Source organism: Glycine max, chromosome 13, assembly GCF_000004515.6.
Source record: "Glycine max cultivar Williams 82 chromosome 13, Glycine_max_v4.0, whole genome shotgun sequence".
Lineage (NCBI taxonomy): Eukaryota > Viridiplantae > Streptophyta > Magnoliopsida > Fabales > Fabaceae > Glycine > Glycine max.
In genome coordinates this window covers 13,996,832-14,023,300 of record NC_038249.2, presented here as the reverse complement: position 1 = coordinate 14,023,300, position 26,469 = coordinate 13,996,832, and the positions used below count along the sequence as shown (strand labels likewise).

The window sequence follows — 26,469 nt, the reverse complement described above, 5'->3', positions numbered from 1 at the left end:
GGAAAAAAAAGATGATAGAAAAAGAGAATGAAAAAAATATATCAAACGATAAAGTGATATATGATTATTCTTCTTTTCATTCTGACTCTTTGTTTGTTTGTGAAATTTTTTTCCTCTAGGGATTTCAAAAAGAGGTTCCAAGTGAAGAATGCCAAATTCCAAAATCTAACTCTTTGTTTGATGATGAAGTCTCCCATGTGAAAAAGATTGAAGATGAAGTTTTAATGGATGAATGTAAGACTCTATTTCTTCTAAGTTGAATGATGAGCTTATTTCTTATTGTAATTTTGTTTATTGTCTTACTATGCAAACTCTTTTATTCTAATGCCTAAGAAAGAACTCTACATTAAGGATCAATGGACAATATAATTTGGAGTTGATGCACATGAGAAACAAGGCAATTGGGAGAAGAAGAGTTTGGATCATCTCGTCTCTAGACCTAGTGTTTTGATTGATATACAACATGTGTTAATTATTTATTTGTGTAACACCTTTCATTAAAAAAATAACACATGCTAAAAGAATATAAAATCTTAAAATTATAATAATAAGAAAATATCTCTTGTATATAAATAAAGTCAAATAAATAAATCTTTACATATATAAAAATATTAATCCTCAAAATATAGGCATCTAAACTAAATGAACATTAAAAATATAATCAATATAGACTGTTATTAATTGGAAAATCATTTACTCTTAGAACACTAACTAAATTGGTTTTTAGACAATCTTCTTATTGACCTTTTAAACTATTCACAAAGGCATGTATTGTGTTGTGTAGCCTGATATAGCAATGTCCTATAAGCAAGCTAGTGTAACTTTTCCATTATTGGGATGATATGCATGCATCCATTTCTGGAACCTGTTGTGATTCTGCTCAGCCTTTAGGCCCCTTCCATATATATATATATATATATATATATATATATATATATATATATATATATATATATATATATATATATATATATTTCTTTTGATAAATCTTATGTTCAAGTTGACAAGCACTTTGAGCAATGGTGGCCTTTGATTTCGTCTTTATTATAGAATGATAAACTTATAGTTATTCATTATTCTTACTTATTTTGTATACTTGTGTCAAAAACCTTGTATTTTGACAAGATAATGAAGCCGTAAAACTAAATTTGTTCATTTTCAGGGTTAAGTTAATTTTTAGAATTAGAAATATTTGATAAATTATAAAATGACATATAAATCATGTTTATACATTTTCTAGTATTTTTGTTAGATAGTCACATTTGACTAAAATTTTAAAATAAATAACATAAAATTAATGTACTTAAGGTAATGATGAAAGAAAAAAAAACTAGGAAGTTATAAACTCAAATTCTACTACAAGTAGCGTTGAAAATGTTATGATTTTTTTTAAAATAAAAAGAAAAATAAATGTGACAATTTAAGATTAGATAAATTAGTAAACAATTCTTTTATATATCAAATAAACACTTTTAATTCGGTCAATCGATGGATGGGTCAAAACTTTGATTTTAAAAATTAGAGACTAAATTTGTGTAATTATAAAAAGAGAACAAATACAAATTTATTTAATATATAATAATAATAATAATAATAATAATAATAATAATAATAATAATAATAATGATTATAATAATAATAAATTGTTCTATGATGTCACGTAGCAATTTTATATTCATTTCCTCTATAATAATAAAAAAACTATATTATTTTTATTTTTTGAGGGCGAGCCCTGGTGCAGCGGTAAAGTTGTGCCTTGGTGACTTGTTGGTCATGGGTTCGAATCCGGAAACAATGGGTTCGAATCCAGAAACAACCTCTTTGCATATGCAAGGGTAAGGCTGTGTACTAATTAAAATTTATTTAAACAATTTTTCTTTATCTATTATTTCTATTATCTGCTATAATTATCTTTAACCAATCCAATATATTATATTAATATTTTTTAAAAAATAATCTAATATTTTAAAATAATTTAATTTATTTTTTTACTTACTAAAAGATATATTTTATTTTCATGAACCTCATGATGCTAACTGTTTTCAATTTTCATATCTTTCATAGTAATGATAACAAATCCGAAAACGTTTCTTAGGTGAACAATTAATGTGTTTGATTTGTATTTTTATTTTCTGATTTCATTTTCTGAAAACTGTTTTTATTTTCAAAAGATTAGAATTCTGAAAATATGTTTAGTTTGACTTCTTGTTTTTTGCTTTCAAGAAATAAAAAACATGTGAAAATGTTTTCAAATAATCTAACCAAACGTATTTCCACCCAGCAGTTTTGTTGGTACATGCAGCATAATATGAGGTCCATAGGATTTTTTTCTTTTAGAATATAGTTTTGAAATTAATTTAAAATTAATGGTCCAATCAAGAATCAAATATGTGACTTTCGTGTTATTAGCACAACACTCTAATGAACTGAGATAATAAACCAATTATGTTATAAATTAATTAATGTCGCTATATATAATATTAAAATATCTAATGTATATTTAATACAGATGTAAATTTACATAATAAATTTTGAGATAATTAGTTTTTATCTAATAATTAATTTGTTTACATATATAAATTATAAATAAAAATCATAAATTTAATAAAAATTTACATATGTAAAAAATACCAAATTTATTTAGTTATGAATTACTATAATAAACATCTAAATACATCATTCAATTAAATATCATATTTATTTATTTTTCAATTACTATAATAAACATCCAAATATATTATTCAATTAAATATCAAATTACTTTAAATATTATTTACTGTAATAAAAATCTAAGTACAAAATCCAATTAAATATTAAAATTTTTAAATTATCAAATTTTGTAAATAAAATAATATAAAGAAAAATTATAATTTTAAAAAATATTTAAAACATACGCATTAATATATTTTTTTCATTTTGTAAGCAGAGCCCCAAAAGCCTTACGAGATTAGTATGCTATAAGTTCAGCCTCATTCTTTGTTACTCACCTCCTGTGGCTGTGTTCAAAGATACATCAAGAATATTTCTTCTCTTCAACACAAACTCAATTTCTTCTTCCACTCAATTTCTCTCTCTCTTCTTCTTTAATTCTCACACAAAACCAAGAAACCAAGAAACCAAGAAACCGGACAGAGAGAAGGAGAAAGAGAAAGAGAAAGAGAACGATCACTGCATCAGTTCTCATATGCAGACCCTTCATCGCCGTCTTCTCCACGCCTTAAACCTTGGCACCAGATCTCAACTTGCACCCCCCATCCCACCCAGTCACTTCCCTCCAGGTCCTTATTCCGTGAAATTTTCTTTAAATTTTCTATCTTTTTTACTTCCGACATAGTGGGCACCCTTCTACCCATCATTTAATTTTCTATCTCGTTGGTTCAAAGTGATTGAACTGTGTTTTTCGTTTCATGGGTTTTTCTTTTGGTCCTGGGTCTGAGACCGCGGTGTCCCCTAACCCATTGGTCAGAGAATTATCTGCTCGCGGTGTGTGGTGTGTGGCTGCTGCTGTCACAAGAGAATTTTGCACATGGTGAGAAACGAACATGGTTCTCCAGTTAAATAAATCGTTTTCACCCACTCATGTGAATGCAGCAGGGCGTTACACCGTTGTGCCAACCCTTCGGGTTTTTAGTTTCATGGGTTGTTGTTGTTGTTGTGAATCTTTTTGAATCTCTCTCTCTCTTTTTTACAGACATTTTGATGAGAAGACAAATAGATGGAAAAATGTGCTATGATCAATTGGTGCGCTCTTGATTCATTATCAGGAGATGCACATGCAGCACGTCATGCTATTGTTAAGGTGCATTGTTTACATGCTTATTTATTTATTTATTTCGGGCTTTAACCGTAGTTAATAGAACATGTGAACCTGAATTTGGAGTTTCATGCTAGTTCATTAGAGTTCTAAATCATACATGACTGTATTTACTTGAAAAGATTGAAAAACTTAGCGAATTTTTTTTATGAATTTGCTTCAGTCAATTGCACTCAGCATACTTAGGAAGTTAGGATAATATTTACATCAGGGGAATTACCTACAATGACTTATTACATTACAATTCAATTGCAAATAAATAGAAGAAAGAATTTCCTAAGGGGCCATTTGGTTTGAGATTTCACCTTGTTCCCTGTTTTCTGATGTATATACAAGAAAAAGTGAAAATAGAAAACAATAAAAAGTCATTTTTTACTGTACTAACTTTTGAAATCAGTAAATAAAGTGAAAACAGAAAATAATAACAGAAAATATTTTCTCAAGGCAAACATATACTTTTTGAAACTGGTTACTAATGTAATACTATGTGAATTCCAACATATATATTTATGTAGAATGGTTTGATATAAATTAGTTGGTCTGATATTTTCAATAACATTGAAATATGTACTTCCCTACGTTGCTTTACTTCTTTAGGAACCTGTTGCCGATATTTTGGGAGCGCATTATTATGGGTTCTTCAATGCAAAAGTGAGGCTTTGTTAAGCATGGCATCAGATGTGGCAGTAAAGGTAATTAGTTTTATACCCAATTCATTATTGCAATTTCATATGTTGGATCTTGTCTAATGTCTGTCATCCTTGCTATCTTCACATCAAGTAGAAGTTGCAACACCCTGTGCTATTGCTTTGAATTTGGTAATCTCAAATTTGAGTGCTACAAGTGAGAAGGCAGTTATGGAAGCATTGAAAGAAACAGAGACTTCCGTGTGTATTGTTGGAAATAGAAAAGATTTTGCTGAAGGTGCAAAAAACATTGAATATTTTGACGAGACGACTTTGCTTTTGAGCACAATACTGTGGCGCTGGCCTCCTTCTAGGTCACCTGTTGGTAATGATGTTATACTTATGAAAGTATTAGCAAACATCCATACAACGACAGATAGTTCTATTAAACTTACACTTTTAAAGCTGTACACATCTTTATGTATTAAAATATCCCTCCACCTTCCACTACAAACTAAAACTTTTCCTTATTATCACCCATTCTCAAGTATTTACGCTAACTAACTTCTATTTTGTTACCAGCTTTATGTGATTCTGTAGCTAGAAAACGTATAGAGGATGGAGAAGTATTTCCACAAATGTTTGTGCAGGCGATGGGAAAATCAGACCCCCATGCTGTTCGGATAGAGGTGTTTAGGCTTGCTCAATGTCTATAGGTAATATTTAATTGTTCTCTAAGATGATCACTGTAATATAATGTATTACTCCTGATAAAGATTGGTTTTATCTGTTCAGAGATCCCAAGAGAATTGTTTAAAAGTGGTTGGTTTGTGTGGTGAAGCTCTTGTTGATGCAATAATTTGTGGGATGAAAGAAACTGGGCTGAGTTCTAAATAAATTGGGAACAACCATGGGTCTTTGTCAGGGGAAGCATGCCAGTCGGCTCTAATTACTCGCTGGGCGGGTGATCATCATATCAAGTTTTGGAAACAAGGAATTGATAGAATTCTCCTTAATCTTCCTGATTGAAAATATTCAAGACCAATTGTCTAAACCTGTCTTGTCATTGAAAAAACAAATATCCATGGTAAAAGAGGGATTAAAAGCCAATTATCATCTTGGTCTTGGGAGTTATCTATGAGACATTCTTGGGTGGCTTACTATTCACTGTGGAGAAAATTTAAACCCTCATACTCATGGAAGTGAGCTCTGCATCAACTTACTAATTACTTGTGCATTGTAAATTGTATTCTTTCCATTATAATTTCTTGATGGATTTATCATGTGTATACATGTTGATGTTATAATATATATCCTATGCCTCAGTTTCTTACTAATACTGTTGAATGTTGATTATATTTCTGAAATTTTATAGGTGAACTTTTATTTCACCTTCATTGTGTTGATGGTCTCCAACTATACTAATTCTAATTTCTCCTTTGTCTATAGCTTGAGTTTTGTGGATACACTTGAAAAATGGTGCCGAATATGTCAAAAGGATATTGCTGATCCTTTTCAAGGCGAACCAGTATCAAGGGCTGTTCTCGTGATGATTCATTCTCCACGTAATTCTATCTCCTCGCATGCTAGATTCTTATTATTAGATGTACTGAATGCGAAAGGCTTGTCATGCTTGAAAAGCTTAATTTAATACATACTCTGGATTATACAGCATCCCTATAAAGCTATGGATCATTTGATAAACTTCAACTGGTTATTAACTTAATTGGGTTGACTTGTCTTTCAAGTTTACCAGAGTATCAAAGATGTATCATATAGAGCAAAGGGATAAAGGCAATTGCTCTTCTTGTGAAACGATGCTTGATTCAAATTCATACTATAAAATCTGGATGCTATTATCGCTTTGAGAATTAAGGGTTTTGATGCTATTATTGCTTGAATTTTATCCCAATTAAATTCATACTAAAAAGTTGGGATGACGGTTTTGACACAATTCTTGTATGAATTTGATTCATACTATAAAATCGAGATGATATGCTTTGAGAATTGACGATTTTTATTCAATTATTGTATGAATTTGATTCATACTATAAAATCGAGGTGGTTTGCGTTGAGAATTGACGGTTTGGATGCGGTTGTTGTATGAATTTTTATCCAAATTCATACTAGAAAATTGGGATGGTATGCTTTGAGAATTGACAGATTTGACGAAATTATTGTATGAATTTTTATCCAAATTCATACTAGAAAATTGGGATGATATGCTTTGAGAATTATGATTTTGATGCAATTATTGTATGAATTTTAATTCAAATTCATACTATAAAATCTGGATGGTATTATTGAGGGATTTGATGCTATTATTGTATGAATTTTATTCAAATTCATAGAAAAAATTGGGATGGTATTTTTATCAAAGAGGAGTAGAACATCGGTCACAAGGTGTGAGATGTTGTAGCCCTCAAGAGTTACAGACACCTGAACAACCAACTAACAAAATACACCACATAAGTAAGCACTAGAGACGCCCATGTGCTTTCTGTTTGCTGTCATCCTCTCTGTTTGTCTGTTGGGGGTTGTCATATATCAGAACTTGTGAATTATGTTTCAGCCTCCTTTTCATTTTATTAATAAAACTTATCTTTGCCTTCAAAATTTTTTTTATTCAAATTTGTACTAAAAAATATGAACGGTATTATTGATGGATTTGATGCTATTATTGTATGAATTTTAGCCAAATTCATACTAGAAAATTGGGATGCTATGCTTTGAGAATTGACTTGACGATTTTGATGCAATTATTGTATGATTATACTATAAAATTGGTATGATATGCTTTGAGAATTGACAGTTTTGATGCAATTATTGTATGAATGTGATTCACACTATAAAACCAGAATGGTATTCTCTGAGAATTGACCAAAATGTGCAATTATTCTTTGGCAAACTGGTTTCTGTTTCAGCTGTATGCGTTTAGGTGCACTTCCTAGTGCTGTTGAATGTTGATGGATAACTACAATGTGGGAGAGCATCTAATTTGGAGCCATATTCGATGGTATTAGATTATAGCTGCTTGCATGGTTAGTCTTGTAGCATGTATGAATGTAGTTATGTGGGACATGCTGTTATGGAGTGAATGTATGTCTGTTTTATATATCAGATTTTTATAGCAGCAGGACTGGAGGCTATCAGGTTCAGATTATTATGTGTGAGCAAAGTTTCGGGGAAGGCTACTGTTATTGCTGCAATAGTTGTCAGGTATACAAAGAAATATGCCGATGGGGGATATACAATCTCTGGTATGCAGGTGTGCAAGATCTTATGCCCAAATATGTTTTTGCAGTGGGGGACATTCATAAGGCCTTTCACGAGTTTTTAATGGAAGGTTAGGGTGCTAAGATTTGCCATTTGTGTAAGTATGAATGTCTTGGTGATGGTACAAAGTCAGGTGGTCTTATGCAGACAGAACTTTTTTGAAACTGATAATGTTAGGTGGCAATGCATGGGAGTAATTGAACAGTTTTAGCAAATAGTGGATATGGGGGGATAGTATGATCATATGTGAAGCAATTAAGATGGGACTGCTTGCTGTATTATGGGTAAGTTTTGGTCAGGGTAGACTAGTAATGCTGCAACTTTATGTATTTGCAGAGCAGTTTTTAACATAACTTCTGTTAAATCTGCCTACATCTACTATTAATGAAGCTTATTTTGCCTTTAAAGAAAATGATGAAACCAAGGTTAGCAATACTAAAAGACCTTTGGCTGGAAAGTGACTCCATTTTGGTAGTGCTGACTTTTTCTAATCATACTTTGGTCCCTTGGTCTATTAGAAACAGATGGTTAAATTGTATAGAGTTAACGAAAAATATGCTTTTTGTAGTAGGTCACATCTATAGAGAGGACAATATTTGTGCAGACAAACTAGCCCGTTTTGCTTCTTCTCTAAATGATTTTTGCTGGTTGAATTCTGCTCCTATTTTCATTGCAGCGGAATTGAATGGGAATAGAATAGGTTTGCCTAACTATAGATTCTCTTGATTTCCCTCCCATGGGTTTGGGTTTGGTTCATGCCCCCCATGGTCTTCTGTATTTTCTTCATCTTTTGCAATGAATTTCTTGGTTAGTGGCTGGGGGATCTTTAGTGTTTGGGGTGCCAACCTAGTCGGGATTGCAAGCTCTAGGGTGAAGTTAGCTAACCTTGGTTTATTAAAAAAAAATACTATAAAATAGGGATGTAATGCCTAAAATCGATGTTCAAAATGCAATTGTCATGTGAATCTTCATTCAAATTCGTATTGTAAAAGGAGATTGTCGGCTTGAGAATTGAAGATCTTAAATGTAATTGCAGTATGCGTTTTTATTCAGATTCATATAATCAAACTTGGATGATATGCTTCAGACGTATTCAGGAAATCTCTAATCTGTTGGGATTCAAGGTTAGCAATGCTCCTTTTGATTACCTTCAAAGGAAATCCAAGGAAAATATCATCTAAGGCCTATTGCAGATAAAATAAAAAACCTCAGCCTGGAAAGGGAAGTTTCTCTCTTTGATGGGTATGGTGCAACTTGTGAAATCTGTCATAGAAGGAACCTTGATGTATCCTTTCGGTTATACCAATGGCCGGAAGCTTTAATTAATGAGCTGGTAAAGCATATTCGAAATTTCATCTGGTCAGGTGATAGCAAGCACATGAAGCTGATCATGGTCTCTTGGATGAAAATGTGTAGGTCTCTGAGTGAAGGAGGTCCTGGCCTAAGGTCTCTCAAAGTTATTAACAAAGCTTCCATCTTGTCTCTGACTTGGAAGTTCATTTCTTCAGCAGATCATTGGGCCGAGCTGATGAGAGCAAGGGTTCTCAAAGATGGTTTTCAGGTGTGTAGTTATACCAAATCATCTCTGTGGTCAGGGATCAAACAATTTTGGAACACAGTCTGCACATTGGTTGATTTGAAATGGCAAAAAAAACAACTTCTGGAGGCAAAAATGGATCTATAAGCCTATTGCCACAGCCCTGAATATTCCAGCTAATCTCCAGAGTAATCTGCAAGCCACAGTTGCAGACTTCATCCAGCATGATCATTGGTTAGTGCCTGATTGGCTGCAGCCAGCATAAACACCACATATTGCCTGTCAATTTGTCATGTTTAGATTGTGTGGCTGTCAATTTGGCTGAATAGGAGTGGGGGAAGCATTTAGTGCTATTCATTGCTCTTGGGAAGATTATATGACCCTTATGGTTGGCTCATTCTAGAATCCAGACTAGCTCCTTATCCCATTTAAGCAAGCATGCAAACACAAAAATATTTCATAATTTGTCCATTTCTTTTCTAATTGATTAAATATGGCAGTTTTAATTCAACAAACCTTTTGAACCTATGACCTGTTTTAATAACAGTTTGACTAAGAAATTTTGTTTGTGATCAACTTTTAACCTTAACAATGACAAAAAAGAATTATATCATTTATTTATTTCTATTTATTATATGATTTATGATATTTATATTTTTAAAAAATTTCTTGTTTCTTTTTTTATTTAATTCTAAATCATTCAACATATTATTTTTTTTTAAAAAAAAGTGTTTTACATGCAACATAATAAATCAAAGTTCGAATCTACCTTATACGATGTGTCAACATTTATTGACCAGTCATGTCTAAGAAAGAATTGTGTTTGGAGGAGCAAAATTTTTGGAAACAAAAAAATAAAAAATATTGAGTGGTTCGGTTTATTCATTTGTCTATTTTTTCTATTCTTTCCGTCTGTCCACAAATACATAGTTGGCTAGGAGGTGAATTGTGGCGGTGTTCAAAGATCCATCAAGAGCATTTCTTCCCTTCAACACAAACTCAATTTCTTCTTCCACTCAATTTCTCCTCTCTCTTTCTTCAATTCTCACACAAAACAAAGAAACCATGAAATCCGACAGAGAGAAGGAGAAAGAAAAAGAGAACAATCGCTGCATCAGTTCTCATATGCAGATCAAACAAATTTTTCCGGTAAAATCAATTCACGTGAACCACTTTCAAACTAGTTTTAGGTCAAAACCAATTTCAAACCATTAGGAGTATCGAAGGAATTGCACCGATTATATAGTAATATAATATTTGCAATGGGTAGAACATAACACATGCTTACAAATTGGTCTTAATCTTAAATAGTAAATTATATATTCATTAATTCAATGATATATATACAGTATAAAAAACACATTCTCAAGAATTCATATCATGAGGGTTTGGAAAAAATTATTTTACTCACCTCTTGAAGTAAGAAATTTGTGTTTTTTGTTATTTGAAAGAATTTTCTCGCTCTCTTTCTTTTCGGTCCTTACCCAATCCACTAATACATACCGTTTATGTGTGATTACAAGAGAAATAATTATATATCCTTATATAAGAATATTGTAATAATTTGAAATTTGATTAATCAATATTTCTCTTTTATCAATCATCTTTAATTGTAATTATTTTTAACCAATCCAATATATTATTATACTAATATTTTTTTTTAAAATAAAAATAACAATCTAATATTTTAAAAAAATTAATTTATTTTTTTAATTACTAAAAGATATATTTTATTTTCATGAACCTCATAATCTTAACTGTTTTTTATTTTCATATCTTTTACAGTAATAATAATAGATAGGTGAACAAAATTAACTACCACTTCTTCAAGAATGTGTATTCTTGAATATTCTTTTTCTAAAACAAGGTACCCTTTTAACTCCCTCTTATTTATGCAATTCTTAGAATTCAGAGTAATTAATGTGATTTTATTTTTTTTTATTATGATTGAGCTTAGGAATCAATTACTCCGCCACTGACTGCGCACTGGTTTCCTGCCTAAAACAAAGGGAAAGGGTTCCCTTTTATATTTTTTGTGGCTCGAGGCAAAGGAACAACACTCTTACGTGCCTTTGCTTCTTTCTTTCTTTTCATCTAGCAAATTTATAGATATTCATTCTGCAGTGACCCTTTCTCTCTCTCTCTTTTTCTTGCATTACTACCTTCCCCTCCTTACAATTTTCACGAACCTTTTTATTGCTCCCATTTCTCTCTCTCTGCATTCTTTCTTGCTGATAAAGCAACTCTTTTTCCTTTCTTTTCATCTAGCAAATTCATAGATATTCATTCTGCAGTGACCCTTTCTCTCTCTCTTTTTCTCGCATTACTGCATTCTCCTCCTTACCATTTTCACAAACCTTTTTATTGTTCCCATTTCTCTCTCTCTCCATTCTTTCTTGCTGATAAAGCAACTCTTTTTTCCAAATTCTTTCTTCTTCAGTTTCATTCCAATCCTCACAAGAGTCTCTGCATTCTTGATTTCACAAGAACATACCCTCTCTGCAAGAACCCATTTTTCACTTTTCCAGCTTCTTATATTCGGATTCTCTGGAGTGAAAATGTTCCATGCGCTATTCTATTCCAATTTCCAAGTGGTAATAAACCTTCTCTGTTCCCCTCCTTTCCTTTTTTATTTTCTTCTTAATGATGATGAAATTAAAATGTGAAACAGCAAATCGCGGTTGAAGTTAACAAACGCAAGAAAAGGAGCGCGGTGCGGAGATTTTTCAAGAAAGACATGGCCGACCTTCTTGGGAGTTCCCTTGATTACAATGCATATGGAAGGGTATTTTTTTCCTTGCTATCATGTGTCCTTCACAATATTTGGAAAGAAATGTATTAGGTTCTTAAATATTCAAATTTAATTTCTCTTATCCAATCACAAGGAATTGCTGCAAGTGATTCAAGAAAGTATTTAATGGACTAATTCAAATAACTTGATAGCCTATTGAAAAAAAATGCCTTTTTTTTCCTTGCTATCTGTTTTTTTTTTTTTTTTAAATTGGTTACTAATGTAATACTATGTGAATTCCAACATATATATTTATGTAGAATGGTTTGATATAAATTAGTTGGTCTGGTATTTTCAATAACATTGAAATATGTACTTCCCTAAGTTGCTTTACTTCTTTAGGAACCAGTTGCCGATGTTTTGGGAGCCCATTATTATGGGTTGTTCAATGCAAAAGTGAGGCTTTGTTAAGCATGGCATCAGATGTGGCAGTAAAGGTAATTAGTTTTATACCCAATTCATTATTGCAATTCCGTATGTTGGATCTTGTCTATTGTCTGTCATCCTTGCTATCTTCACATCAGGTAGAAGTTGCAACACCCTGTGCTATTGCTTTTGAATTTGGTAATCTCAAATTTGAGTGCTACAAGTGAGAAGGCAGTTATGGAAGCATTGAAAGAAACAGAGACTTCCATGCGTATTGTTGGAAATAGAAAAGATTTTGCTGAAGGTGCAAAAAAAATTGAATATTTTGAAGAGACAACTTTTCTTTTGAGCACAATAATGTGGCGCTGGCCTCCTTCTGGGTTCCCTGTTGGTAATGATGTTATACTTATGAAAGTCTTAGCAAACATCCATACAAGGACAGATAAAGCAACTCTTCTTTCCAAGCTCTTCTTCTTCAGTTCCATTCCATTCCTCACAAGAGTCTCTGCATTCTTGATTTCACAAGAACATACCCTCTCTGCAAGAACCCGTTTTTCACTTTTCTAGCTTCGTATATTCGGATTCTCGGGAGTGAAAATGTTCGATGCGCTATTCTATTCCAAGTGGTAATAAACCTTCCTGTTTCCCTCCTTTCCTTTTTTATTTTCTTCTTAAAATAACAATAATGATGATGAAATTAAAATGTGAAACAGCAAATCGCGGTTGAAGTTAACAAACGCAAGAAAAGGACGCGGTGCAGAGATTTCTCAAGAAAGACATGGCCGACCTTCTTGGAGTTCCCTTGATTACAATGCATATGGAAGGGTATTTTTTTCCTTGCTATCTGTTTCTTCATGTGTCTTTCACAATATTTGGAAAGAAATGTATTAGGTTCTTAATCATTCAAATTTAATTTCTCTTATTCAATCACAAGGAATTGCTGCAAGTGACTCAAGAAAGTATTTAATGGAATAATTCAAATAACTTGATAGCCTATTGAAAAAAAATGCCTAGCAATGAACAACTTCCTGCACTGAATCTTGTGATTGGATCAAGGAAAATTTGCATTGGATCTAAATACAATTCTTTTCATATAATGAGGGTATTAGTTATTTGAATTGATAGCTGAGAATTTGATCTTTTTGCATTATATTACTTTTAAAATTTAATTCCAAATATGACTGCATTTATTATTTTAGAGGAAATAAATATGAAATTGTTATATGACATCACATCATACAATGAATGTTTAAAATTATAAATATAAATATTTTTTTATATTATAATTTGAGTTTATAACTTCCTTATTTTTTTTTCTTTCATCATTACCTTCGGTACATTAATGTTTTTATGTTATCTGTTTTTAAATTTTAGTCAAATTTTGTTTCTGACAAGAATTCTAGGAATTGTATAAATATGTTTTATACATCATTTTATAATTTATTAATAAATTTATCAAATATTTATAATTCTTAAAATTAACTTAACCCAGAAAATGAACCAATTTAATTAGTTCTATGGCTTCATTGTCTTGTCATAAATTGTAAATATAAATAAGTGATTGAAATCTCAAAAATTCATCCAAAATTTCAAAACTAAATATTGAATCCCCGGGCGGAGTGACCTTGGATTAACCAAAGAATCATCAAATCTAAGCTGATTGGGTCGTCTTCACGAGAGAGCTCCGGGATGGGCCGACAAATAATAATAATAATGATAATAATCTGGCATACTGGGACGCACATGCCTAGTTCTCCTCCTCCCCATTTTTGGTCCCTTGTCATGTTGCAGAAGATGAGGAGGGATTGTTTCTTATTGTAATGCATTAAGAGTCAATCCATTGTCCTTTGTTTTTCTTTATTTGCAAGTTTAGTTTGTTGGTGTTGCTTCTTTGGTTTCTTTGAGTGCTTTTCCTCGAGTCTACCATTGTAGTAAGTGTTTTAGGGTCTTAAAGAGTGTTACCATCGAGTGGTGGTTTGAGCGTCTCCGCCTGACTCATCTTGGTATCGGCTTCTTTTTTTAAGGAACAAGAGATTTTTTTGGTTTCATAAACTTGAAAAAACCAATACTAAGATGGGTAAGCTAGAGGCCTCTCAAACCACCACTCGAGAATAACAGTCTTTCATATTCTAAAACTTGTGGAACTGCAATAGAGAAAAAACAGTCAGGGAAACCAATGATGCAACACCAACAAACCAAACTTGCAGAAGAAGAAGAAAGGACAATGATTGGGCTCTTAATGCATTACACTGAGAACCAATCTCCTCCTCATCCTCTGCGATATGAATATGACAAGGGATCAGAAATGTTAAGAGGACAGCGGGGGTTTGTGTGTCCTAGCTTGTTTGTCGACTCCTCTTATAGCTCTCAGAAAGATAATCCAACCAACTTAGCTTAATAGGCATCACATTTTTTATTTTTACTTGTTTTTTTTTTACTGTTTGATCATTCTATGGTTAATTCCAACTCACACTCCCCACATGGGATTCAATATTTAGTTTTTATTGCTCCCATTTCTCTCTCTCTTGCTACATTTTTTCTTGCTGATATGGCAACTCTTTATTCCAAGCACTTTCTTCTTGAGTTTCATTTCATTCCTCACAAGAGTCTCTGCATTCTTGATTTCACAAGAACATACCCACTCTGCAAGAACCCGTTTTTTCACTTTTCCAGCTTCATACTCTGGACCCCATATATCCACTGGAAAGATAGATGTTTTCATAAACATATACCAAAGACCAAAGTTTTAAAATTTGAAAATTCACTATCGTTTATAAACTTACAATGTACCAACAACTCTTTGTGTTTTCTTCTAATACTCTTACTCCAAATATTCGAAGCCATGCCAAAGTCAGATATTTTACATTCATCTCGTGATCAAGCAATATATTGCTTGCCTTTAGGTCTTGATGTATCACTTTTAGTCTCGAATACTTGGGAAGGTATAGAAGTTATTGAGCAATGCCTCCAATGATGTTCAACTGTTCTTCTCACTCTTGCAAATTCTTTCTAGCTGAATCTGTTTTGAAGTAAGGTTGCCTTGTTAATATGCTACATGCTAACATCTTTACCTTAACAGAAGATAAAACAAAAGCCAAACAAATAGGTAGAAGTCTAAGCTCTTGTTAGGCATGTACTCATAGATCAATATTCTTTCATCTCTCTGGATGCAGAACCCTAAAAGCTTTATCAAGTTCGTGTGCTGGAGTTTGGCCATGAGTTTGGCTTCATTCGTAAACTCCATTAGCCCCTGTTCCGAACCTTTAGAAAGTCGCTTTATTGCCACTTCTTGCTGATCACTTAGCGTTCCCTGAAGGTGTCACTATATCAGTTCTTATTCTGATAGTTTCAAATTTAAGCAAGCAAATTAATTCTTGTGCAGATATATTATATAGTTTAAAATTACCTTATAAACAGGACCAAAACCACCCTATCCTAACTTATATTTGGCACTTTCTTATCAACATGATTTAGTAGAACAAACTTCAATACGTGTTGATGCTAGTGAAAGTAACTTTTGTATCCAAGTAAACATACATATAACTTTTTTTCCTCCACATATACCCTTGTATTTGAGCAAAATGAGGCAGACATACGATGTTGTTTCGTCCTGTGCCATTGCAGAGGGGAGTGAAGGGTTTTTTTTTTTTTTTTATAAAAGGGGAGTGTAAGTTTTGAATCTTGCAGATAGAAGGGGAACTTATATATTCATGATATATATAAATGTATGTTAATTAAATCAAGCAACAAATTACAGCACTGCCAAATGCTTTGGAAAATCACATGCTGCTGCCCATTCATTGCATGCACCGCCAATGTGCTTTCTTAACCAATCTAACCATTTTTATAGAATAAGATGAGTTGTTTCATGTTTGTTGTCCATATTTGATAAATAGAAAATAAATGATTCGGGGAACTTACGGAATTAGGAATCATAAATCATACACAGAAAGGTCATGTTTTCTGTTCATTGAATTTACATAAGGATGATGCTTGAAAAGTACTATTATCCGTAGAATAAGATTTTCCTTTTCCTACTAATGCATTTTTTTTTCATTTGCACATGCCTCAGTAAATAAAGTGAAAACAGAAAATAATAAAAAGTGAGATTTCATAAGGATGCTTAAATAGAAGAAAGAATTTCCTAAGGGGCCATTTGGTTTGAGATTTCACCTTGTTCCCTGTTTTCTGATGTATATACAAGAAAAAGTAAAATAGAAAACAATAAAAAGTCATTTTTTACTGTACTAACTTTTGAAATCAGTAAATAAAGTGAAAACAGAAAAATATTTTCTCAAGGCAAACATATACTTTTTGAAACTGGTTACTAATGTAATACTATGTGAATTCCAACATATATATTTATGTAGAATGGTTTGATATAAATTAGTTGTCTGATATTTTCAATAACATTGAAATATGTACTTCCCTACGTTGCTTTACTTCTTTGGAACCTGTTGCCGATATTTTGGGAGCGCATTATTATGGGTTTTCAATGCAAAAGTGAGGCTTTGTTAAGCATGGCATCAGATGTGGCAGTAAAGGTAATTAGTTTTATACCCAATTCATTATTGCAATTCCATATGTTGGATCTTGTTATTGTCTGTCATCCTTGCTATCTTCACATCAAGTAGAAGTTGCAACACCCTGTGCTATTGCTTTGAATTTGGTAATCTCAAATTTGAGTGCTACAAGTGAGAAGGCAGTTATGGAAGCATTGAAAGAAACAGAGACTTCCATGCGTATTGTTGGAAATAGAAAAGATTTTGCTGAAGGTGCAAAAAAAATTGAATATTTTGAAGAGACGACTTTGCTTTTGAGCACAATACTGTGGCGCTGGCCTCCTTCTAGGTTCCCTGTTGGTAATGATGTTATACTTATGAAAGTCTTAGCAAACATCCATACAAGGACAGATAGTTCTATTAAACTTACACTTTTAAAGCTGTACACATCTTTATGTATTAAAATATCCCTCCACCTTCCACTACAAACAAAAACTTTTCCTTATTATCATCCATTCTCAAGTATTTAGGCTAGCTAACGTCTATTTTGTTACCAGCTTTATGTGATTCTGTAGCAAGAAAACTTATAGAGGATGGAGAGGTATTTCCACAAATGTTTGTGCTTGCTCAATGTCTATTGGTAATATTTAATTGTTCTCTAAGATGATCACTGTAATATAATGTATTACTCCTGATAAAGATTGGTTTTATCTGTTCAGAGATCCCAAGCGAATTGTTTAAAAGTGGTTGGTTTGTGTGGTGAAGCTCTTGTTGATGCAATAATTTGTGGGATGACAGAAACTGGGCTTAGTTCTAAATAAATTGGGAACAACCATGGGTCTTTGTCAGTGGAAGCATGCCAGTCGGCTCTAATTACTCGCTGGGCGGGTGATCATCATATCAAGTTTTGGAAACAAGGAATTGATAGAATTCTCCTTAATCCTCCTGATTGAAAATATTCAAGACCAATTGTCTAAACCTGTCTTGTCATTGAAAAAACAAATATCCATGGTAAAAGAGGGATTAAAAGCCAATTATCATCTTGGTCTTGGGAGTTATCTATGACTATGAGACATTCTTGGTGGCTTACTATTCACTGTGGAGAAAATTTAAACCCTCATACTCATGGAAGTGAGCTCTGCATCAACTTACTAATTACTGTGCATTGTAAATTGTATTCTTTCCATTATAATTTCTTGATGGATTTATCATGTGTATACATGTTGATGTTATAATATATATCCTATGCCTCAGTTTCTTACTAATACTGTTGAATGTTGATTATATTTCTGAAATTTTATAGGTGAACTTTTATTTCACCTTCATTGTGTTGATGGTCTCCAACTATACTAATTCTAATTTCTCCTTTGTCTATAGCTTGAGTTTTGTGGATACACTTGAAAAATGGTGCCGAATATGTCAAAAGGATATTGCTGATCCTTTTCAAGGCGAACCAGTATCAAGGGCTGTTCTCGTGATGATCCATTCTCCACGTAATTCTATCTCCTCGCATGCTAGATTCTTATTATTAGATGTACTGAATGCGAAAGGCTTGTCATGCTTGAAAAGCTTAATTTAATACATACTCTGGATTATACAGCATCCTATAAAGCTATGGATCATTTGATAAACTTCAACTGGTTATTAACTTAATTGGGTTGACTTGTCTTTCAAGTTTACCAGAGTATCAAAGATGTATCATATAGAGCAAAGGGATAAAGGCAATTGCTCTTCTTGTGAAACGATGCTTGATTCAAATTCATACTATAAAATCTGGATGCTATTATCGCTTTGAGAATTAAGGGTTTTGATGCTATTATTGCTTGAATTTTATCCCAATTAAATTCATACTAAAAAGTTGGGATGACGGTTTTGACACAATTCTTGTATGAATTTGATTCATACTATAAAATCGAGATGATATGCTTTGAGAATTGACGATTTTTATTCAATTATTGTATGAATTTGATTCATACTATAAAATCGAGGTGGTTTGCGTTGAGAATTGACGGTTTGGATGCGGTTGTTGTATGAATTTTTATCCAAATTCATACTAGAAAATTGGGATGGTATGCTTTGAGAATTGACAGTTTGTATGAATTTTTATCCAAATTCATACTAGAAAATTGGAATGATATGCTTTGAGAATTATGGTTTTGATGCAATTATTGTATGGATTTTAATTCAAATTCATACTATAAAATCTGGATGGTATTATTGAGGGATTTGATGCTATTATTGTATGAATTTTATTCAAATTCATAGAAAAAATTGGGATGGTATTTTTATAAAAGAGGAGTTGAACAACGGTCACAAGGTGAGATGTTGTAGTCCTCAAGAGTTACAGACACCAGGACAACCAACTAACAAAATACACCACATAAGTAAGCACTAGGGACGCCCATGTGCAACTTTTCAACCAAACAGATTATCTCTCCTAGTGCCACAGTCAACACAGTATCATTCCTACCGCCAAACAGCAACAAAGCCCCCAACAAGAAAATTGGGTATGAGAATTGACGATTTTGATGCAATTATTGGAATCATACTATAAAATTGGGATGGTATGCTTTTAGAATTAACAATTTTGATGCCCATTATAGTATGAATTTTTGTTCAAATTCGTACTACAAAATCAGGATGGTCATGGAGTTGGATTAAGGCTAAATTCAAAAGAGTATATTTCTCTTTCTATCAGTGGCAGATGCAGATGCTTATGTATGAAAGATGTCGCGGGAGTTAGGCTTGATGGAAGGCCAACCACTGGCAACCTCTGTTTTTGCCGTGGGTTTTTCGATGTTCTGATAATATGTTCATCGCAGTATACATATGTTGACTTGTATGTGGGGTTTTAGTACTCTGTTCTGCTGGGTTGGTTTTGTTTGTTAGGTTGCCTCTTACAAGACTTTTTGTTTGTTGTCATCCTCTCTGTTTGTCTGTTGAGGGTTGTCATATATCAGACCTTGTGAATTATGTTTCAGCCTCCTTTTCATTTTATTAATAAAACTTATCTTTGCCTTCAATTTTTTTTTATTCAAATTTGTACTAAAAAATCTTAACGGTATTATCACTTTGATAATTGATGGATTTGATGCTATTATTGTATGAATTTTAGCCAAATTCATACTAGAAAATTGGAATGCTATGCTTTGAGAATTGACTTGAGGATTTTAATGCAATTATTGTATGATTTTTATATTCAATTTGATATTATAAAATTGGTATGATATGCTTAGAGAACTGACAGTTTTGATGCAATTATTGTATGAATGCGATTCATACTATAAAACCAGAATGGTATGCTCTGAGAATTGACCAAAATGTGCAATTATTCTTTGGCAAACTGGTTTCTGTTTCAGCTGTATGCGTTTAGGTGCACTTCCTAGGGCTGTTGAATGTTGATGGATAGCTACAATGTGGGAGAGCATCTAATTTGGAGCCATATTCGATGGTATTAGATTATAGCTGCTTGCATGGTTAGTCTTGTAGCATGTATGAATGTAGTTATGCGGGACATGCTGCTATGGAGTGAATGTATGTCTGTTTTATATATCAGATGTTTATAGCAGCAGGACTGAAGGCTATCAGATTCGGATTATTATGTGTGAGCAAAGTTTCGGGGAAGGCTACTGTTATTGCTGCAATAGCTGTCAGGTATACAAAGAAATATGCCGATGGGGGATATACAATCTCTGGTATGCAGGTGTGCTAGATTTATTGAGATGGTGGTTTAAAGCTTGATTGAGTAGGGAGCTTCATGTTAGCATTTAGTGAGCCCTAGAACATAAGAAATCTATATAGGAGTTCTCTAGGAACTTGTTTTTGTTTGATAGGGTTTCCTTGAGAGTCCATAATAGGATTTCCATACTCTTCAAGTATAACAACTCCTTCTAAAATGAAGATGAAGTTGGGTATGTAGAAAAGAATGGCATGTGATAGGGGTGTTGGTTGTCTAAGGTTTGTGGCTGGTTGATGGAAGGTTCAATTTAAGAATGGGCTTGTGTTTAGTTAAGTGAAGGTTCTGGTTGTGAAATGGTTTGTGTTTGGTCTTGAGGTTGGATGATGGATGCTGACAAAAAATTAGTAGTGTCAGGTTCATTACAAGGAAACTTTGACTTCCCTTGGGAATTAAAGAATTCATTTTGGTAATCTAAAGAAGGACAATATCATCAAAAGAAGCTTCATTTAAAGTTTTAGGAAGAAAAGGTGAATAGTTCAATAAGGATTAATTTATTTATCCCACTAAGGGTACCCATCTCGCCTTAAAACTCAGCTTTATCTATTAGTGATAAAGAAATTTGGGGGGTGGGGGAAGAGGGGTATGGAAGACATGTGCATGACATTGCACATATATTGCTCAAAAGGTTTGCATAGTTGCCTAACTATTTAGATGAAGCTGAATTGGAGCCACATTTAATGCATTCAAAACGTCACACTTAAACTCGTCAAATGGGATTGCTAGGTCGAGATTCCAAAATAGCATCTCATACATGCAGGTGAACTTTGACAAGGTAAAGCCTTTAAGAGTACATGTTTGGATGTTGAACATGGCTTGACGATCACTATAGCTTTCCTTGTTGAATGCATAAAGGACACCATCCTTTACAATTTGACTACAAACTCTTTTGTTTAAAACTTCGAGAAGTATGTATCGACTTCTCCTTTGACTTAAGTGTATCCGAGGAGAGAAATATCAAGCACTGGGTCCTTTTTGACTTAAACCTTCCTTTTGTGCTTTCTATACTCGAATACTTGATAGTTTGTGGCCAAAGATAACTTGTCATCAAAACTTTACCTCTTCCTCAAGAATAACCTGTTGAAATATAAACTTGATTTGGGCCCAAATTAATTATTTGGTTCCTTGGACTTAGTTATTTTGGGCTTAAGTAATTATGAGTCATGTTTCTAGAGAATTCTTGTAGTGTTTGGAGTGTCTAGATATTTCTTATAGTTGTAATATTCTCTAGAATACTCTTTGGATCTCTAGAGTTGAGAACTCTCTAGAATTAGTGTGTCTAGAGTTCTCCTTAGAGTAGTATAAATAGAGATGTAATCCTACACATTTGTATGAAGCAAAAATACAAAGTTCTCTCCTCCATAAAGAATTCTCCTTCCTATCAAGTTTCTATTCAAAGTCTCCAATATTCCTAAACACTTTTCCTAAACATAAAAGCCTTATTTCCAACAAAGTGGTATCAGAGCTTCAAGATCCTCAAAAGATGGCGAATGGAGGTTTTCCTTTCCAAATGCCGATGCTCACAAAGAACAACTATGATAATTGGAGTATCAAGATGAAGGCGCTACTAGGAGCTCAAGATGTGTGGGATATCGTAGAGAATGGCTTCGAGAAGCAAGATGAAGCCTCGCTAAGCCAAGGTGTAAAGGAGACGTTGAAGGAGTCAAGAAAGAGAGACAAGAAAGCTCTCTTTCTCATTTATCAATCGGTGGATGAAGATACATTTGAGAAGATATCCAACGCAACGACGGCCAAAGAAGCATGGGATAAGCTTCAAACTTGCAACAAAGGAGTTGAGCAGGTAAAAAAGATTCGTCTTCAAACTCTTAGAGGTGACTTTGAGCGTTTGTTTATGGAGGAGTCTGAGTCAATTTCTGATTATTTTTCTCGAGTATTGGCCGTAGTCAATAAACTTAAAAGAAATGGTGAAGATGTTGATGAGGTGAAGGTCATGGAAAAAATACTTCGAACTTTAAATCCAAGTTTTGACTTCATTGTTATCAACATTGAAGAAAACAAGGATTTAAAGACCATGACTATTGAGCAACTCATGGGTTCCTTACAAGCATACGAAGAAAAACAAAAGAGAAAAATTAAACAAAAGGAGGCTACGGAGCAACTACTACAACTCAACGTAAAGGAAGCAAACTATGCAAATTACAAGAGCCAAAGAGGACGAGGTCGTGGCCAAGATCGTGGACGTGGACGAGGACATGGAGGAGAAGGAAGAGGTGGTTACAACAACCACTCCAACAAATTCAACAATGGAGAAAGAAGTTGGAATCCACAAGTAACAAGAGGTCGTGGAAGAGGAAATTCATGGTCGAGGTATGACAAATCACAAATCAAGTGCTTCAATTGCAACAAGATTGGTCACTATGCATCCGAGTGTAGATTCTCGAAGAAGGTTGAAGAGAAAGTTAACTTTGTAGAAGAAAAAGGCGGAGAAGAAGAAACTTTGCTACTCGCGTGCCAAAACAAATTTGAAGAGAAAAGAAACAAGTGGTACCTCGACACCGGCGCAAGCAACCACATGTGCGGCGATAAAAGCATGTTCGTGGAGATCAATGAAGCAGCAACTGGCGATGTCTCATTTGGAGACGACTCAAAGATACCAGTCAAAGGCAAAGGTAAAATTCTCATACGTTTGAAGAATGGGAGTCATCAATTCATATCCAATGTCTACTATGTGCCTAACATGAAGAATAATATTTTGAGCTTGGGACAATTATTAGAGAAAGGCTATGACATCCATTTGAAAGAACATAGTCTTTTCTTAAGAGATTGTAGACATAACTTGATTGCTAAGGTGCCTATGTCAAAGAATAGAATGTTCCTCTTGAACATTCAAAATGATGTGGCAAAGTGTCTCAAGGCTTGCTATACCGACTCTTCGTGGCTATGGCATCTACGGTTCGGACACCTCAACTTTGACGGTCTAGAACGTTTAGCGAAGAAGGAGATGGTGAGAGGCTTGCCTAGCATCAACCACCCAGACCAACTTTGCGAAGGATGTCTAATTGGGAAGCAATTTCGTAAAAGTTTTCCAAAGGAATCAACAACAAGAGCAACAAAGCTGCTAGAGCTCATACACACCGATGTCTGTGGACCAATCAAACCCAATTCATTTGATAAGAATAAGTACTTTCTCCTCTTTATTGATGATTATTCCAGAAAAACCTGGGTTTATTTCTTGAAGGAGAAATCAGAAGTGTTTGAAAACTTTAAGAAGTTCAAAGCCCTCGTGGAGAAAGAAAGTGGTCTTTCCATCAAGGCCATGAGATCTGATCGAGGAGGAGAGTTCACTTCAAATAAGTTCAACAAATATTGTGAAGACCATGGAATCCGTCGCCCACTGACAGTGCCAAGATCGCCACAACAAAATGGAGTAGCAGAGAGAAAGAACAGGACCATACTTAACATGGTGCGAAGCATGCTCAAGAGCAAGAAGATGCCGAAGGAGTTTTGGGCTGAAGCAGTGGCATGTGCAGTTTACCTAACAAATTGTTCTCCAACAAGAAGCGTGCATGAGAAGACACCACAAGAAGCATGGAGTGGAAGGAAGCCCGAGATCTCTCACCTCAAAGTGTTTGGAAGCATTGCCTATACCCATGTTCCAGACGAAAAGAGGACAAAGCTCGATGATAAAAGTGAGAAGTACGTGTTTGTGGGTTACGACTCAAGATCCAAGGGGTACAAGCTCTATAATCCAAATAGTAGAAAGATCGTCATAAGTCACGACGTGGAGTTCGATGAAGAAGATTGTTGGGATTGGAGTGTTCAAGAAGATAAGTATGATTTTCTTCCGTATTTTGAAGAAGATGATGAAATTGAACAACCAATCATAGAGGAACATATTACACCACCTGCCTCACCGACACCAAGGCTGGATGAAACAAGTTCAAGTGAGAGGACACCGCGACTAAGGAGCATTGAAGAGATTTATGAGGTAACCAAAAACCTAAACGACATTAACCTCTTTTGTCTTTTTGGTGATTGTGAGCCTCTAAGCTATCAAGAAGCGGCGGAAAACATAAAGTGGAAAGACGCCATGGACGAAGAAATCAAGTCAATCACGAAGAATGATACGTGGGAACTTACTACACTTCCACGAGGACACAAAGCAATCAGAGTAAGATGTGTGTACAAGGCAAAGAAGAATGCTAAAGGAGAAGTGGAGAGATACAAAGCAAGATTGGTGGCTAAAGGCTATAGTCAAAGACAAGGAATTGACTATGATGAGGTATTTGCTCCTGTTGCTCATCTTGAAACTATTAGACTGATCATTTCTTTGGCAGCCCAAAATAAATGGAAGATCTATCAAATGGATGTGAAGTCAGCCTTCTTGAATGGTTTTCTCGAAGAAGAAGTCTATATTGAGCAACCACTGGGCTATGAAGTAAAAGGGCAAGAAGAAAAAGTCTTGAAGTTGAAGAAGGTGTTGTACGGTCTCAAGCAAGCACTGAGAGCTTGGAATGTTCGAATCGACAAGTACTTTCAAGACAAGAACTTCATCAAGTGTCCATATGAGCATGCACTCTATATCAAAGCGCAAAGTGGAGATATTTTGATTGTGTGTTTGTATGTAGATGACTTGATCTTTACAGGGAACAATCCAAGCATGTTCGAAGAGTTCAAGAAAGATATGTCAAATGAATTTGAGATGACGGATATGGGGCTCATGGCATATTATCTCGGCATCGAAGTAAAACAAGAAGACAAAGGAATTTTCATCACCCAAGAAGGCTATGCCAAAGAAGTCCTTAAGAAGTTCAAGATGGATGACACCAATCCAGTTGGCACCCCGATGGAATGTGGCAGCAAGTTGAGCAAGCATGAAAAAGGAGAGAATGTGGATCCAACTCTTTACAAAAGTTTGGTTGGAAGTTTACGTTACTTGACATGTACAAGGTTGGATATTCTCTATGTTGTAGGAGTAGTAAGTTGCTACATGGAAGCTCCAACCACAACTCACTTCAAGGCGGCAAAGAGAATCCTTCGATACATCAAAGGTACAACAAACTTTGGCTTGCACTATTACTCTTTTGACAATTATGACATTGTTGGCTATAGTGATAGCGATTGGAGTGGAGACTTGGATGATAGAAAGAACACTACTGGTTTTGTGTTCTTTATGGGAGATACTGCTTTCACTTGGATGTCAAAGAAGCAACCAATAGTTACACTATCAACTTGTGAAGCCGAGTATGTCGTTGCCACATCATGCGTTTGTCATGCAATTTGGCTAAGGAACTTGTTGAAAGAGTTAAAAATGCCACAAGAAGAACCTATGGAAATATGTGTTGACAATAAATCAGCACTCGCTTTGGCAAAGAATCCAGTCTTTCATGAAAGAAGTAAGCACATCGACACCCGTTACCACTTCATAAGAGAATGCATTGAGAAGAAGGAGGTAAAGTTGAAGTATGTGATGTCTCAAGATCAAGCTGCCGACATTTTCACAAAGCCACTCAAGTTGGAAACTTTCGTGAAGCTAAGGAGTATGCTTGGAGTCACAAATCAAGTTTAAGGGGGGATGTTGAAATATAAACTTGATTTGGGCCCAAATTAATTATTTGGTTCCTTGGACTTAGTTATTTTGGGCTTAAGTAATTATGGGTCATGTTTCTAGAGAATTCTTGTAGTGTTTGGAGTGTCTAGATATTTCTTATAGTTGTAATATTCTCTAGAATACTCTTTGGATCTCTAGAGTTGAGAACTCTCTAGAATTAGTGTGTCTAGAGTTCTCCTTAGAGTAGTATAAATAGAGATGTAATCCTACACATTTGTATGAAGCAAAAATACAAAGTTCTCTCCTCCA

The 26,469-nt window shown here is 34.0% G+C and overlaps 3 long non-coding RNA genes and 1 pseudogene across 6 annotated transcripts; all 4 read left to right on the top strand.

Moving 5' to 3' along the window:
• The first annotated feature begins 2,923 nt into the window (after nt 1-2,923).
• On the top strand, nt 2,924-8,123 carry LOC100527332 (uncharacterized). Of its 4 annotated transcripts, XR_005888113.1 has the most exons (8): nt 2,976-3,529; nt 3,692-3,799; nt 4,412-4,506; nt 4,598-4,825; nt 5,023-5,156; nt 5,236-5,642; nt 5,890-7,659; nt 7,745-8,123. It is a non-coding gene; the product is annotated as an uncharacterized lncRNA (long non-coding RNA). The 4 variants fall into 4 exon arrangements; XR_005888112.1 differs by having other exon boundaries at nt 2,924-3,529; nt 5,890-8,123; XR_417432.4 differs by having other exon boundaries at nt 2,979-3,529; nt 5,217-5,642; nt 5,890-8,123.
• A 3,123-nt stretch (nt 8,124-11,246) lies between these two features.
• On the top strand, nt 11,247-14,208 carry LOC100807234 (uncharacterized). Its single transcript, XR_005888114.1, has 5 exons — nt 11,247-11,847; nt 11,925-12,038; nt 12,387-12,481; nt 12,569-13,036; nt 13,124-14,208. It is a non-coding gene; the product is annotated as an uncharacterized lncRNA (long non-coding RNA).
• Nucleotides 14,209-16,894: 2,686 nt separating this feature from the next.
• Nucleotides 16,895-18,511, top strand: LOC102659359 (BTB/POZ domain-containing protein At1g04390-like; annotated as a pseudogene).
• Nucleotides 17,013-17,645, top strand: LOC121173376 (uncharacterized). Its single transcript, XR_005888115.1, has 2 exons — nt 17,013-17,552; nt 17,613-17,645. It is a non-coding gene; the product is annotated as an uncharacterized lncRNA (long non-coding RNA).
• Nucleotides 18,512-26,469: the final 7,958 nt, after the last annotated feature.